At 35.7% G+C, this 16,214-nt stretch overlaps 1 protein-coding gene and 1 pseudogene across 2 annotated transcripts in view; both read left to right on the top strand.

The window, feature by feature from the left end:
* The window catches only part of CNTNAP2 (contactin associated protein 2), a 2,272,324-nt gene that overhangs the window by 131,430 nt on the left and 2,124,680 nt on the right, over positions 1-16,214 (top strand). The window lies entirely within an intron of this gene.
* Positions 6,607-13,479, top strand: LOC116528050 (annotated as a pseudogene). The gene has a single exon (XR_004258825.1). The product of XR_004258825.1 is annotated as a 28S ribosomal protein S29, mitochondrial pseudogene (transcript).

Below are 16,214 nucleotides of genomic sequence, written 5' to 3'. Positions count from 1 at the left end.
CTGTCGCCCAGGCTGGAGTGCAGTGGCATGATCTCAGCTCACTACAACTTCTGCCTCCTGGGCTCCAGTGATTCTTGTGAGTAACTGGGATACAGGCATGTGCCACTGTGCTGAGCTAATTTTTGTATTGATTGTAAAGATGGGTTTTTGCCATGTTAGCCAGATTGATCTCAAACTACTGAGCTCAAGTGATCCGCCGGCCTTGGCCTCCTAAAGTGCTGTGATTATAGGCATGAGCCACCATGCCTGGCCTGTGTATATTTTCAAATGTAGAATACCGAGTTCAATGCAATTTGATCATATTTGAAAGTTCCTGCATTATTATGTTGCTGTAATGAAACATTTGGGGTTTTCATAGTTGTTTGTTTTGTGTCCTTAAGGAGAGATGAACCATCTTTGTGTAGCTGAAGAACACCTAACCTATGGGTCTTGGGGGTTGAGAAGACTGTGGAAGACTAAAAGAACAAATATACCCTCTCCCAGCCTCGCTTGCAATTAAGTATGAAAGTTCTATGGGTGATATGCATATTGCCTTAGTCTACTGATAGGGAAGGCCAGAGCATAAGCCCTAAGCACATGACCTCAGCTGAGCCAATTGTAAGCACCAGACTGAGAACCAATAATGCAAGGAGAGAAGATTAGCAAAGGCTCCCTTTGGGTCCTGGCAGTTCACAGTGATACTTAGAGACAAAGGCAGTGCAAGCTGAAGCAGCTAGTACTGAGAAATAAATACAGCACTATTGTCTTCAATAGACAGTGAACTGTGGAGTGATTTTTGACTTTGATTCTGAGTGTCTAGCCTTTCATTGTTGCTTCCTGTTTTCCCACAGGTCCTATAAGCTAAAGTAATTAACTCTTTAAAAATTCCGTTTTTCTTCAACTCCCCCAGAGTTAGCTTCTGTTGCTTTCAACTAAAAACCTTGACAAGTACAGTGGTAGATAAGGCGTAGTTTGGGATCACAACTTGATTTTTTATTTTGAGAATACAATTTAACTTGTGGAGAGACTGATGTTCTCTATCTGTCCAAAAATTGTCTTTTTTTATAAGCTCTATTCATAAGTGAGTTGTAATGTTAAAGAGAAAAAAAGAGGATTTTAAATTGCTTTCTGCAGCAGAATGTGAGGCAGTAAAAAGGACAAACTGCTAAACAGAGAGAACAAGACAATAGAAAGGAAAGACTGCTCTAATGAGGAGCTGACAGGCCTGCTATGAAAAATGTAGAGTCTGGGTTTAAACTGCACATGTGACCAGGAAGATTTGATGCAGTAAAAAACTACTCACAATCTGTCCACATCCCCACTCCAACACATCCACATATACACTCTTTAAAGAAAGGTTCACATTGCTGGAATTATTTTCAGTTGGGTGCTAAGCTGCCTTCAATATGATATTTTGTTATGTACTTGAACACAGTGTGAAGTCATAGGTATTTGAGTATCAAAACAACAGCAGATAGGTATTTCAATATCAAAACAAAATTGGGAAAGCCCGTGTAGCTGTAAATATCACTGCATAAAAAAAAAGGGAGATTGAGGATGGGTGGTAGAGAGGAGGCAAATATCATGAAAGAAGGGAAGATACCCATGTCTGACAAGGATTTTGTCAGCAGTAAATGCTTAGGACTTTTTAGTAACCCTCCTTTTGTGTGCTAATCAAATGAACATTAAAATGTCTGTTGGTCATAGCGGTTTGTGAGATATATTCCTATAGCAGGTAACGCTGCAAAGCTCTAAACCTTGCTCTAAGTTATGCAAAGAGTGGAGACAGAGATAACCATGTGGAAGTTGGTTACATCTAGGCCATGTGTTATTTCTGCATGTAGGTAGTCTTCTCTGTATCATTAAAACTGCTGTAGATGCTAATTGGAAGAGAACTTTAGATCCTAGATATTATAAAAAATAAATATGAAATACCATTGCCACACTGGGGACATAATGGAGGGTGGAATGGGAGACTTAGGAAGGGATTCTATCCTACAGAGAGGGCAAAGGAAATGTTATGTAAGATGGCATCAGTACCAGTATTAATTATGCTAATTAATACATTCCAAGTTACCAAATTAGATCCCTTACAAACTTGAAATTTTATAATTTATTGTTAGTTTGGCTTTGAAAAAATGATCCAAAATTTATGTCATGTAATTTATAATTAAAGGAAAACCTAGTACAATGATACTGTATTTTACTGTTGAAGTCTGTGTTGGGATTAAATATTAAGAAGAAAATCACTGTTCAAAAACAACTGAAAGGGTAAACATGTTTAAATACTTAAACAAATGTGAATATTTTTAATTCCAACTCACTCTGCATACATATCCCAGTGGTTGCACTGCCCTGTTCAGTTAGTTATTGCTTCATGTGTGGATGGCCAATCAGCTTCATATATGAAGGATGAGAGGCACCTGAACTGGCCAACCATGACAGCAGACCTTCCTCAGGGAAGTCAAGTCCATCATTGCATTTTTCATTCTTCAGTTCAAATATTATAAGACCTTTCATGTGCTGCTGTCTTTGTTAAAGACAGAGGCTCAAACATATCATCACTTCAGGCCTTCACACCTGTGTCCTCTTTCAGTGTTTATGGCTACTGTCTTATCCCAGGCTTCCATTTTACTTTCATGAGACCATTTGAAGGGACTTGTAGTTGGACTTTCTCCTTCTGGTCTGCACATTACTCACTCCATCCTTTATATTTTCACTATACTTATCTTTAAATTAGGAAGCTAAGTATGTTATTCTTCTGCCCCACTGCCTACAACATAAATTACTAAATATTTTGTATGAAATGCAAGACCTCCATATTCAACCATTAATGATTGTTGTCTCTAAGTACTTAACCACAGTGTTCAATACGTAGCAGACTCTCAGTAGATAAATGTGTGCTAAAGTGAATTAAGGGTAATTGAGTCACCCTTCCACCAAATTATGTCCTGGTGTACAGAAATAGATGAATTTTGATTGTTTTGGGCAATTATCTTAAAGACTTCAAATCCAGAAACTCTTCAATTTCATAATTCTTCTGATTAGCCAATTCCATTTCATTCAGTTTCTTTGATGATAATTAATTAATAATAGTAATATTGTTGACTGTCATACAGAAGAAAAGAAGATAATTTTTAAACAGCTTTAATATTTCCAAAAGATGTTTTAAAATCATTTTTTGTATAAATATTATGTCCTTAAAATAGATTCTCTGAAACAGAATTCCAGGGCCAAAGATTATTTATCACTTTAATCCTTATGACATATATTGTAAATAAGCAAATCAGCTTATTTAAAAAAGCAAATCAGCTTAAAAAAGCAAATCAGCTCAGACTCAGATTTGTAATGTTCTAACTAATTTATAACACTTTATTTAATTGTCGATAAAAAGCACATTGTTTCATACATAACACAAATTTGACCTTTTAAATTTAAATACCACAAGGGGTCTATTATTACAAGAAAGAGATTGATTCACTCAACAAACATTTCCTGAACACCTAATATATACAAGACCCCATCCCAGAAAACTAAATAGAGTTATAGAAATTAGGTTAAGTGAAAAAATGAGTATGTAAACAATCAAAATTCAAAAGTTAGTTTGGAGTTAAGTGAAAGCGTTTGTTCTTAAAAACATTACGGTATCCTTCAGGATTATTCTTTAGTAGAACCTGCTAATTATTTCTCAGAATGTGCTGTCCTATGATTTGCTTTTTTTAATTGCACAAACATCACAGGTACACAAGAGTCTTACACCTTTCCTTGTAAGATATTTTAAAATCATATTTGGTCTTCAAGACCAAATGTATCATCAAGCCTTAACCTCTGAAACCAAGCAATTTATGTGTATATTTTATTCATATTTTAATTTCTATTTACATCCCGGAAGTGGCAAATGATACCTATATAGTTTTAAGTATTTTGTAAAGAAGCACCATAAGATTATTGTTTGATGTATCTAATATTAGATGGTCTAGTTAGCAAGGTAATTGGAAGAATTTTACAAATTTCTGTAATATTTTAATTCTTACCTAATTGAATTAAATCTTTAGCTCCAAAGTCCCTAATAAAAAGTATAAAATAATCAAAACTATTTTCAAAAGTTTTTAATTTTTAAAGGAATTAATATATGGTTTATTCAATCATACATTAAAAACTTGTGAAAACAAAATAGAAACATACTTCATAAAGTTAAATTAAAATTATTCAATTTTATTTTTCAGATACTTTAATTTTCTTCAAGGGGAAATATTAAATGAAACATAATCATTAGTTTTCATAATTTAAAAATTTTTTTCTCTATAATTTTAGAACTTTAGAGAACCAAAATTTTCACAAATCATTGACATTTCGTTTCTTCATATTTTCTTAAATTAAAAACCATGTTTATTCAGATTCATGCACATCTTTGTTTCAGAAAAACTATTGCTACAACTTGGTTAAAACAAAAAGAAATATTTTACAATTATTAAAATACTGGCTTATATTAAAGTTGATTTACATTAGACAAATGTTCAAAAGGCTTGTATTGGAATTTGGATCTCCATCCTCTACGAATACATTCATGAAAACATTTAAAACTTTATAAGTAATCAAATAAAACTAAAATAATCTATCATTGTATATTAGTCCATTTTCATACTTCTAATAAAGACATACCTGAGACTGTGTACTATATAAAGGAAACAGGTTTAATGGACTCACAGTTCAGCCTGGCTGGGGAGGCCTCAGAAAACTTACAATCATGGCAGAAGGGGAAGCAAACACGTGATTCTTCACATGGCAGCAGCAAAGAAAAATGCGGAACAAAAAGGGAAGATCCCCCTGTAAAACCATCAGATCTCATGAGAACGAACTAACTATCATGAGAACAGCAGCATGGAAGTAACCACCCCCATGATTCAATTACTGCCTGCTGGGTCTTTCCCACGACATGTGGGGATTATTGAAAGTATAAGATGAGATTTGCGTAGGGACACAGAGCCAAATCATATCACATTGCTACACGGTTATTCTTCTTTATCTAATTAGATAAGTTTTAAAAAATGATAATATGCCACTTTCAGCAATGAAGTTAAGCACTTGGAGTTAAGCACTCTGGCTCACTCCTGGTAGAAGTGAAAGCACAGCTTTTCAGAAGGCTTAAATGTGACCTACCCTTTAACGCAGCAATTCTCCTACTGTGAATTAATCATAAAGAAGTAGTGAGCATTTACAAAAATATGTGTGTGTTTGTGTGTCAATATGTGTGTCTGTGTATGTGCACACAAACAACTACATATAAATATATACCCACTTGTAGTGTGTGTGGACCAGAAGTCAGTGGCAATAGATTGAGGAGTAAATGGTGACAAAGGCATTGATGGTAAACAGGTCTTCCTAGGAAATTACTTATGAAAGACAGAAGAAAGAGCAGAGTAGCTAGAGCAGGAGGTAGGACCTGAGGTATCTTATTTATGTTAGGGGAGATTTGAACCGGTTTAAACATTAATGAGAAAGAACAAATAAGCTAAAAATAGATAAGACCAAGGGAGAAGTGAAGGAGGAGGTCACCAAGAAGCAAGAGGTATAGAATTGGCAGCACAGATGGAGGAAGCAGCTATGATACTGGGCTGGGAGGGAGTTAGCTACGGATTAACACATGTGTGGGGTGGTGAGGTTGGAACAGTGAGACAAAGAGAGAGGGAAAGACACCAGAAAGGAGATGTGGTGAGACACAGAGGATTTAACTAGAGGCAAAGCCACAAATTGCTCCTTTGGGAAATGAATTTTTAGTATTTAATGCCTCACATGCAAAAAACAAAAATCGGAACTCATTCCATTTGTATTATGAGGACTGATATTATTCTAAGACTGCCTAATAATAATAATAATGAAGGTTATTCACAATCATAACTAAGCCAAGTGTAATATTAAAATGTAAGATAATTTCTTATAATTTTGAAAAGGAGTTGATCATCTTTATCGGTAAAGCGCCAGTTAGTAAATATTTAGGCTTTGTAAGCCATATAACAAATATCTCAACTGCTCAATCCTGTCATTATGGTTATAACAAAATCAGCTATAGATTACCCCTAAAGAAATGGGGGTAGGTGTGTTTCAATAAAAGTTTATTTACAAAAATGTATGGTGGTCTAGAGTTGCTGACTTCTGGCCTAACATAAAAATCAGTGAAGAACTGTTAAGCTCAAGCTTGTGTTCTTTCAGGGTGTTTTAAGCTTATGCCTGATTATCAATATAGTTTATGGATCAAGGAGATTTTCTTCTATTTGTAGCAGAAGAAGGGAAAGAACACCTACTCTGTGGTCTGTGGTCCTAGATTTTAAGGACGATTCTTTCACTTGTACTCTTTGATTACTTAAAACCTCTGAGCCCTAGTTTTTAAAGGAATTAATATATGGTTTATTCAATCATACATTAAAAACTTGTGAAAACAAAATAGAAACATACTTCATGAAGTTAAATTAAAATTATTCAATTTTATTTTTCAGATACTTTAATTTTCTTCAAGGGGAAATATTAAATGAAACATAATCATTAGTTTTCATAATTTAAAAAATTTTTTCTCTATAACTTTAGAACTTTAGAGAACCAAAATTTTCACAAATCATTGACATTTCGTTTGTAAAACAAGGTAATGACCCTGTATTTAATCCTCACAGATTAAAATGAGAATAAAATGTAAATACCATAAAAATCTGTATTATTCATATATAAGGAAATCATCATTTGCAACAAAATCAGAGAATGTTGATTCAATCTCCATATCTGTAAGACCTTGACATTACAACTATATACTATACATATAATACCATTCCCCTAATAATTATCTTAAGTGAAATAGTAATGTATGCGAAGTGCTTGGCTGCATTGTCCAGTATAGCTTATATGCTCAATAAATACCAGATCATGTTCTTAATGTCTAAAGGCCCATTAAAATTGTCCAGTGCTTCTGACACATAGCGCCTGAAGGGGCAAAATCAAGTTATTCCAAGTCAAGCACAATGCTGACAATGCTAGTTGTGGGCAGGGCAGTCACAAAATACTTTTCAAGTAAGCCTCCCAGGGCTGCTTTGCAAATTGTTTAAGAATGGGTATTGGCAATTGTCACGGAGCCCAGTGACTCAGAAGCTGAGTTTTGCATTCTGAGTTGAGTATCAGGAGAGAGTTTTCATTCTTCTGTGATTTGGAAGTTACAGTCCCAGACTAAAAGGAAGGCATCTGTTTGATTCTATAGTAACACAAACATAAAGAGACCAGATGAGACGGCATAGCTACCCCGGGGCAGCTTTAAATTAAACTGCAAATGTAGTCATCAGCCCTTTGGAGGAACATTTGCCCCTATTTGTTCAGTATGTGCAGCTTGTCCACCAGACCAGGGAATGCTTGGTTATTATGTGATTCCACCCCATTAAAGTTCTTCCAGCCACCCAGGAGGGGAACGGTAAGCAGCAATCAGTTTTCCCTGAATGAAGAACGATTCAATGAGGGAGAAATGTGCAGTGCAGGTGCAATTCTAACTCATTTCTGAGTAAATATATAGAAAACTTTGTGGTCAGGTGTGATTCATCAGAAGGAAAAGCATTCTCTATAACAGTTAACCTACATTTCAAGCAGAGATTGGGCTTTATTTTTCCTGTCTTTTAAAATATTTTATTTTTAGTTCTTAGTGAAATCAGTGGGAATCAACACTGCTGCCAGGTTATGTGGTGTTATTCAAACATGAACCTTCACCTGGAACACCTGTTATCTGCAACAGTGATGATTAGGATTTTGGCATTTAATAAGGCATGTGTCCTCTGTAGTTTTAAACCCCAGGCTTTCATGTAGACTTGTTTTTGACATGGTGCACTTTTAGATCCTGAATATGGGGACTACATACTATGCATTTGGTTCAAACATTGGATACAGGTGTCCATTGAAATTCCCTTCTTCCTCTCACTTTCCATATCAAATAGATACAATTTTTCACATTGCTCTTTTGTCAGGTTCATAATCATCATCTCAAAAATTCATGACATTTATTGTTTGTAAGATTTTATTTTTAATCATTCAAATAGGACTTTTAAAAAATGTTATAAAAAAATAGTAACTTAACAAGATTATAGTTGCTATGCATGAATTGAGGAAGGATTCAGCCCCAGATCTTCTGACTCCAAATAACTTTTTAAAAATAGTATCTTTTATTAAGAATGACAAACTTTTACATAAATGAAAACACTTAAAATGGAAGGGTATTGATATAAAGAATGACATGATATAAAGAACACCAAAAATATATTGTGTAAAAAGTTTGCTTCAGCCTATATTCTATAAAGGAGTATCTCCAAAGCTGAAGATCAAAGGATACTTACACGTGTGTGGTGTGTGTTCACAAATTATATTAAACTTGTGTCTCCCTTCTGGCAAATTGGCAATAAATGAGAAATGTAAATCTCATAAGATGCTACATATTGGTTTACATGAGCCTCTGTATCCTCCTAGGAACACATATACACTTACAACCACAAGAATACTATGTAGGCACAATACTAGCTGATTTAATGTGATTCTATGATTCTTATTTATAGAACTGGGGTTTTGCATTTCCCATTCCTACCTAATTCAATCATTCAGATGGCCTGATTTACTTTTAGAGCAACGATTCCCTCCTGGGAGCAATTTTGCTTCCCAGCAAAATTTGGCAATGTCTGGAGACATTTTTGTTTGTCACAGGAGGAGGTTGTGTGCTACTCGCATCTTGTACGAGGCCATGGATACTACCAAATATCCTATTATGTACAAGACAGTCCCCCACAACTAAGAAATATCCTGCAAAATGTCAGTGGCACCATTGGAGATGAATGCAAACATGCTAACCGCATTCCAGAGACTAATATCTGAACAAGAATGCAATTTATTAATTTGCAATGATAGCTAGAACTGTCGAGGGGACCAGGATAGTCATATTTGCTAATGAATATATATATACTCCCTCTGGAAAATCTATACAAAAATCCAAATTAGAACCAGACATTTATTTGCTAAACATAAAGTCAATTCTAGGAAGATAGATACTCCTTATAGAACTTATCACAATTAAAATCAATCATTTGTGTGATTATATATATATTCCTCCTCTTCAAGTCTAAAAAGTCTACGGGGACATGGAATATACTTCAATATGCATCACCTTAACCATAGTATATAACTGTACTGTCCAGCATATAGTAGGTACTAACAAACATTTATTGGATCCATGAATGAATGAATCCTTAATGTTTCAGTGTACAAATTCATATTAAACATATAACATGTACAAAGCACTATTTGAAGCATTCGGATTACAAAATATAATAAGACAGTTTCTACTTGTGTGGAGGTTCCTGAATTCTGATTGACTAGATGGACACTACCAGTTAAGTCAGGCTGCTGAAGCCATAGCCTTCCCTGCCAACAGGCACCATAGAAGATCTGAGCCTCAGCAGCCCTGTTAGGTATCATGTGACTCTGTCCCTTGGCCACATTTGAATGGACTGGGGAGAAACAGTATGAAAGCAGAAACTGGCAGCATCCTATCATCTGAGCTTTAGCAAAAAGATGGACCCTGACAAATCAGATTCCCATGCTTGGGTATTTAAAACTACTAAATGACTGAAGCAGAAGTGTAAAGAGAAGTTAAAGATAATGTAGTGTTTTGAATGGTGATCCCCCAAAAGACGTCCAACCCAAAACTCGTGACTGTGACCTAATTTGAAAAATGCTTTTGTACTGGTAAGTAAAAGATTTAAAGATGAGATCGTCCTGGAATAAGTAGATGGGTCATAAATCCAATGAGCGTGTCTTTATACACGAGACAGAAAGGTTTGAACACGCAGGAGAGGTTCATTGAATGAAGGCACAGACAGCCAGTGAAGTTACGTGGCCACAAGCCAATGAAGGCCTGGAGCAGACAGAAGCTGGAAGAAGGAAGGAAGGACCCTCCCCTGGAGCCTTCAGAGCTAGTGTGGTCCTGCGCACACCTTGATTCTTGAACTTCTGGCTTTCAGAACTGTCAGATGTGTTTGTTTCTTTCAGCCTCTGCACTTTGTTATGGAGCCTTAAGAAACTAACACAAATGTCTAGAAAGAAGAAATATATAGGAGTAAAAGTCATGAATAGCAGCTTGTAACCACTGATGTAATATGGAAGAAGCAACTGAATAAAGCAAAAGCTTTGCAATAGAGAAATAACACAGTTTGGAGGAAAATACTGAGCTTTGGAAGTGGCCCCAGGTGCTGTGTGCCAGTCGCCTTCGACCTCGACCTCGACTCAGGGTGGGGGACGGTGTCCATACCCCATACTGGCACAGGGGTTGTAACACTGAGGGAAGGGAGCGGGACTTTGAACCTCCAGGAGGGTGCAAGGACACTGCTGAAAGGAATAACAAGGCTTATATCTAGGATCCATAAGTTGGACCCTGGGCATTTTTTACATGTGGGAACCCAGGCACACGAAAGCATTGCTGCTCACCTAGATAACCAGGTTCCAGTTGAGAGTCCCAGAGCTATTTTCCACACCAATGACAATGACCCGGCTAAGCATGGGGATCAGCATGAGGGTCAGCACTACAACATCTTTCCCCAGGATATGAGGACTGAATTTCCCCATGGCCTTCCTCCTCGCTTTGTGATACAGGTGAAGATGTTCAGTGAAGCTTACCTAATGGAAAGGAAACCAGCCCTAGAACTTCTGCATTAACTGAAAAAACACCAGTGTTGCTTATCCGGCTGTACGATATCTTCTGTATGGAGAGAAGGGAACAGGAAAAACCCTCAGTCTTTGCCATGTTATTCATTTCTGTGCAAAACAGGACTGGATGATACTACATATTCCGGATGCTCATCATTGGGTAAAAAATTGCCGGGAACTTCTACAGTCCAACTACAACAAACAACCCTTTGATCAACCTTTAGAGGCTTCAACCTGGCTGAAGAATTTCAAAACTACAAATGAGCGCTTCCTGAACCAGATAAAAATTCAAGAGAAGTATGTCTGGAATAAGAGAGAAAGCACTGAGAAAGGCAGTCCTCTGGGAGACGTGGTTGAACAGGGCATAACACAGGTGAGGAACGCCACAGATGAGTTGGAATTGTGCTGAAAGAGCTACACAGAGGCAAAGTTCTTTGGGTATTTTTCACCTCCTGGTGGCCGTGGATGGAATAAAAGACACATGGAATTGGATCATAGAGAGCAGCTATGCCACTTCTCTAGGTTCTGGTGTAAAGATGCACAGATTCCTGCTCTTGATAATCCCGCTGCTTTGGAAGAAGCTTCTTTTCCTGTTTATCCATTAAGAAGTCAGGCATGTTTGGGCTTTATATTTGTTTAATCTTACAGGAAACATTTCATCATTCCCTAAGGCCGAAGCGTTTTGTAAAGAATTGTAAATGGAAAATTGCAATATAAAGCAGAAAGTTGTCAACAAGTCCAGCATGCCAATGACCTAATGGACTTCCCAAGAGAAACACTTGGTCTGGCTAGAAATTCCATGAAAAGCTTCCTGCGTTAACTTATTAAATTATCCCTGCATATCTTGAAAGTTGAGTGGGTACTTTTCAACTGACTAATAAGAGATGAAATGACAAGAAAGAAAAATTTTCAAAAGAGAAAAGATAAAGAAAACTGAAAGCACAGGGGCATGAAATCATGTGGGTTATCATCCTACTATGTAATGGGATTGCGCTATCGGCACATGAGGAAGATAGAGAAGCGAAAGATACTGAAATATTATTGTCAGCAGATTGGCACGCCCTGCCTCCCACAGACTACTTTTGGCTCCATGATAAGCAGCCTCCTGAGACAACCGATGCGCCTATAGTTTTAGACGGGCTAATGCAATCCCATTCCTATGAGATTGCTTCAAAGTTACTAACTCAAGATGTATTTGAAATTTTTCCATTTTGCCCCTTCTGCAGATAGCCGATGTAATTTCCTGCACTTTTCCTGATCTTTTAGACCAAGTATGCATTTGAAATTCTGGGTGTCTTGAAATACAGGGAAACAAAGGTCTGTATTCTTTTTTTCTGGAATTTGAATTAATGCCCTTTATGTGGCATCAGTGTGAAGATTACTCAGTAGATGAGAAATCAAAGAAAAAGAAAAGTTTAAAATATGTATGTGAAAACAATCTACAAAATAGAGATGTTCTATCGGACTCCCTCTAACTAAAAAAATAAAAAAGTGTAGTTTGCATTTAGCTTCTTTTTTTGTAAATATGTGATATATCTAGTCTGTCCCAATCACTGTGCTAGCTCCCTAGTACGAAAAGGTAACTAAAAGCACAGCTTCACCCAAACATAAATTATAATTTAGTGTGTTTTGAAGGTATCATTTTGCCTCACAGTATAAGCAAAAAGCAGAAAATAGTGATTGATTAACCTTATTTTGTGGCGATGCAGCAATCTAATAAACCCAAATTTTAGAATGAAATGAAGATAACAAAATTGAAGGAACCAATATTTCTGGTTGGTGCCCACTTTTATTACAGTGCTAAAAATAAACATTGACAAGAAAGGGTAGATGAATGCCTTCTTGTTATTTTCCAGCATTGAGAGAGGTTTAGATTAGCATGTTGGGGATAGGAACATTAAGAAGTTGGTAGCCTTCACACATAAGATGAATAAATATAGATCATTATAAATGACTTCAAAAATCTTATCTTCAGATGTTCTGGCTGGGCTTATAATGAAAGGAACAAGGAATGTTAGAAAATATGGTGTCTTCACAGTCTCATAAACAATACTTTCTGAAACCTTCTAAAGAATATGCTGAAATGGATAAAGAACCCTCTGAGAAACTCCTTTTGTTGTTGGATTTTTAAAGTTGTCATAAACCACCTTTTGTACTTAACCTAAATAATGAATGTTGTTACTTTTTTGTTATATTTAAAAAATAAATATTGTTATCAAATATAATGCTATGATGTATCACTAATGTAAAATTGTGTCTTGTTAAAACAAAGTTATGCATTATTTTTGAAAGTAAATATGGAATAATATGAATGTTTAGAAGCTGATTAGGAGAAATTATTGATCTTTGTCCTAAAAGATTTTGTTACATTATTAAAAAAATTCATTTACTGAAATATGCATGCATGCACACACACACACACACACACACACACACACACACACACATACATACTTTCACACATTGTAATCAGTGTCTGTGAATAGGTAACTTTATAGTCTCCTATTTATATTCATGTTATTAGAAATTCTTATAATCTAATTTAAATGTAGAAATTTTAGAAATTTCCAGGTTAAAAATTAATATTATTCAAATTAATGAGAAAATAATTAGTTCTGAATTTACACATGAGCAAGACATAAAAATAACATATATTTATAAAACAGAACAAAGTTGCAAAGTACAGAAAAATGTAATTGTAGCAGTCATCAAAGATACGGTAACTTAAACATGGACACAATTTTTCATTCAGCAAAATTATTTAAAAGACAACCTTTTAAAAAATAATATGCATTGTAATTTTTAAAACATTCTTATTAAGGAATCAATCAATAATTATAAATATATAAATAGGATATTAGACATCTAAAACAAACAACATATGTAGAGAAAAACTTATCTGATATTAATAATTGAAAGGAACTGTAGAATTAAAGATTTTTATACGTATCAAATTATGAATATACCATAGCTAATTATATTATAAGTATTACAAGTTTAAAATAGATTGAAGTAACTATTCCAATGTGTGTGGATGTCTGTGCGGAAGTCACGTCTTTTTAAATAAAACCAGTTGCTTTTATCAGAACATTCTTTATCTGACCAAATCAGGAAACTCCCAAATTCAGCTGAAATATGGCATATGCAAAAATCAATAGGTGAGAAAGTACTTTCCGAAAATACTTTATGTAAATAGAAGTTATAATTGTTGTCTTTACAATGATCAAGAATGAGCCTTAAGTGAAGTAGCTGATACAAGCTTTAATTTTCTTTCCTACATTCTCTTTATTGTATCTCTTCCTCTCTGTCCATGGATGCCTGCCTTTTCTTCGCATCTCCTGGGATTAATTCCTATGATACTCTTCTGTCAACAATACGTGCCCTTTGACATTAAGGCCAGGTGGATTGCTGATATCTTCCTCTTGATACACTTGGCCCCTCCTGCCTTATCTTGCCCACATGGATTAGGTATGAGTAATGAACCCTCAATGGACAGTGTGAGCCTCAGTGATTCTGAATTCTGTCTCCACATTATGTGTCATTTGGGCAGATTTTCACAAGTAGGGTCATCTTCTGCCCACTGGCTGCATGCTTTCACACCTCTACCCTTAGAATCTGATTCTCATTTTTCTGGAATATGATTCAGGCATAGACGTTTTCGAAGCTCCTGAGGTTGTTTGGAGGCCCAGCCAGCTTTACTAACTTCTGGCCTAATCCTACCAATAGAATCTCATTCTCTTTGCCACAGTGCTTTATGCAAGGGTGGGAAACTCTAAGCCATCCCGTGACCAGTCACAGAGACTGGCTCAGGAAACCTCTGAGCCAAAGAGTCACCTTGCAAGACTACCTGAGAGCTTCTCAGGGAGGGGGATGGAAGCAGGAACTTCCTTTTCCTTTCCTGAAAATTTCCAGAAGTGATTGTCACTTCCTGGAAACCTTGGCCATCCTGCTCCCTCTGTGAAGATGAGGGCTGACCTACAAGAATTATAGAGAGGAGACAGTGTTCTACATGGGCTATGCTGGGTTACGGCTCTATGTTTAAATTTTTAGATCATCTGAACCAAAATATATGCGTTATTTTGGTGTTAGTTCAAGTTTGACTTTTCTGTTAAAATGAGTGCCTTCCAATGAACACAGCTTTCCTTCACACAGAGTTGTAAAAAATTGATATAACATAATATAACCCTATAATCAGAAGTATTTTCATTTTAATAAAGGTTGAGTAAATTTCTACCAAAGAATAAACCTTTTATGGTAGAATTTCAAGCATTGGCAAGTAGATGAGGTAAAGAGGGTACTTGCCTGGCATTTCTGAAATCAATTTGAACTAATTGGACACTTAGCGAAAATTTATTGAAATTGAAGGACTCTGATTCTTACCTCAGTCTTAGCTTTTCACTTATTACCTGCGTGACTTCAGTTAAATTACTTACTTAATTTCCTTAGGTTTCCTTATTTCTAAAAGTGTAAATATATCATAGGGTTCTAGTGAGGATAAAATGAAATAGTACGTATAAAAGTTATTAGTACACAGTGGCTGGTGAATAAAAATGGGACATTCTGTTTTTGTTTTTTGTTTTTTTTTTATTTTTTTAATAAACTGTACCTGACCATATGCCTATATGCTTTGTTCCTCTTAGTAATATAATAGAGACCTAAAAGTCAACTGGTAGATCTGTGAACGCATGCCAATTGTGTATAGACTCACGGCAATCGGCACCTAAATGAACTTGCTAATCAGTGATCTGAAACCTCTGACCTGACCTTTGTATCTTTTGCTTCCAAAGTGGCAGCCGAAAAGGTAAAGCAGAAATGTTTTATAGCTCTGAAGCAAAGTTTGGTCCTCCGATGCTTGCAGACACTATCTACATACCTAGTTCCATCAATTGCATCTGTAACCTTGTCTGTCTCTCCTCCTGGTATGAAATGATTATATGTAGGCAGAGACTTTCTGAACCTGCCAACACTTTGGATGACTCTTAAAACAAGTTTACTGTGTATGGGAAATCCAAATGAAAACTTAGGACACAGAAAAGTGATTCAGGGAAGTACATTTATAGTATTTCACTTGACATTAATGGAGTTTTAAAAAATGAGATTATGTCATAGAGCACCATATATGTGCTCACAGAAAGATCAATAGATATGATAAGGGACTATTTAGGAATAAGTTCCTGAGACATCTGGAATTTTCTCTCAGTGATACCATTTCCTGTCAGTTAAAGGTAGGTTATGATTTGAAAATGGATAGTGCTCTGTGTATTAGACTTTTGAGTAATAGATACTGTGGCCATACTCTTAAAACATAGAATACTCTAGTAATAGAATATATGAAGTTTTGAAACATCTTAGTGAAGTTTGAACTACACATTGCTGAATTTAGGACTTCTGTCTTTTATGTGGTACTTGATTCTAATGACTAATTTTAATATTAAAATTTTACATTTTAAATAGAACATGATGCTGAAACTAGAATATCACATCCTCAAATATTTATAAAATGCTGTGTCCTAAGTCATAGA

Source organism: Sapajus apella, unplaced genomic scaffold (assembly GCF_009761245.1).
Source record: "Sapajus apella isolate SASKATOON/1434 unplaced genomic scaffold, GSC_monkey_1.0 scaffold56, whole genome shotgun sequence".
In the NCBI taxonomy this organism is placed as follows: domain Eukaryota; kingdom Metazoa; phylum Chordata; class Mammalia; order Primates; family Cebidae; genus Sapajus; species Sapajus apella.
This window is presented reverse-complemented; position numbering and strand designations above follow the sequence as displayed.